A 1,701-nucleotide genomic window follows, 5' to 3' on the forward strand; every position below is an offset into this window, starting at 1 on the left:
GTACAAATCCTGCTGTTGTATAGGTATGCGTATCTCATCACTGTGTTCAAATGTCGTGTTCACATACGGATTGTACGTGTGAGTTTCAATCTTGACGATGCGATCGTCAAAGATCGGCTCGCCCCCAACATTTAAAATGTCGCACATATTTTCAAACTTCTCGTACAATAAATCCCAACGATTGCAAAAATTTAACGTTTATTGAACTTAGCTTCTTCCGATTACTGTACGTCGTAGCAGATGTTTGTAATGAAAACCTCGTATCTCGCGTTACTTGATCCATTTCGTTCAGCACGAGCATGCCGTGTATTACAGTCGTCGGCGTCGCACGTGTAACCTGACGGTTATTTCTTCTCCTCGAAAATCAAGCAATTGTCCGTTCTGATTCACAATGCGTATCGATAGATCCGTAATGCTCTGCACAATGATCGGAAGATAAATGATCTGTGCCGGTGTTTCCGAGATCTTATATCCAGGTGGCACGTTTGGTGAGAACTCATGTGTCGTATGCACACACTGGTTGTTGCTATACGCACCCGCGGTCACGTTGCATTCTATGCGAATAATGTTTACGTTGATAATAGTAATCGGCACGTCTGATACATACCACTGTCGTGGCTCTAAAATACGAGTTAATGAAAAACCTAACAATGATCCAATGGTGTCGAGTTTGGTAAAATTTATTTGATAGGCACTGTTTATTTCACTTTTCATTGTGTTGGTGTTTGTGCGTAATATTAATGGAGGGATGTTCTCATCCTTATCTTTGCTTTTCGAATTACGTTGCATCATTGCATGTTGCAGATAATTGTTAATATCCTGCAATTCGTACTGTTACGTCCTGGCCCACGGTTACGGTCGGGCTATGGTGGAGTAGCAGAGAGCTGTCGTTCTCTGTCTATCTCCGCACAGCAGGTTGGCGATCCCGCTGCAACAGAGTCGAGCGAGTTTGCTTATGTTCGTCGACAGGTCAACGGCGTACGCCGATCTTACTCTGTCTAGCGAACACTCACTTGTTGGTCTCTTTTCAAGTCTGAAAAATTAACTCCACGGACTAAGAACAAGACCGTGCGATCGATTGAGGATGTGGAATGATGAGAGGTCGTCTTAATTAATCGGAGAAATTATGATACATATGATATTAATTTATTCATTTAATGGATGTTACAATTTTGAGATGTGTATTCGTGCGGATGAATGTGGTATCGCGAATTTTACATTTAAACGGAGGGTCATCGCTCGGAGGCTAGAGAGGGAGAATACATGTATATGCGTGTATGAGTGACGCAAAGTGTGTGTGAGGGGCCTCCGGCGAGATTTTACAGGTGTAATTGTGTCGGTAGCATGTTTAAGACGCCCATTTGTGGGATAAGAATTATTCAAGGTCTATTTCTATTATTTCCTAAATTTTTGCGGAACTTGGAGGGAACATTGTATAAAAATGGTAAACGGGAACTAAGCGGATATTATCTATATAGGGAAATTTAACTGGGAGAAGTTTTCCGGCTGGGGTGGTGGTTATCACCCGGAAGATTTCGGAAGGATCTGTAGTCAGAGGGTCAAGGACAAAGGGGATTTTTTCCGGATTTGTTTTTTTATAGGTGGATGCTAATCGGAGAAAGTGTTGAAATCTAGGATCGAGGGGAGGGGTGGTTAATCTTGACAAGTCGGAGGATTCATCATCTACGGGTTCGTCTCTGG

Source organism: Pseudomyrmex gracilis, unplaced genomic scaffold (genome assembly GCF_002006095.1).
Source record: "Pseudomyrmex gracilis isolate BER0280 unplaced genomic scaffold, ASM200609v1 scaffold_2639, whole genome shotgun sequence".
NCBI classification, from domain to species: Eukaryota; Metazoa; Arthropoda; class Insecta; order Hymenoptera; family Formicidae; genus Pseudomyrmex; species Pseudomyrmex gracilis.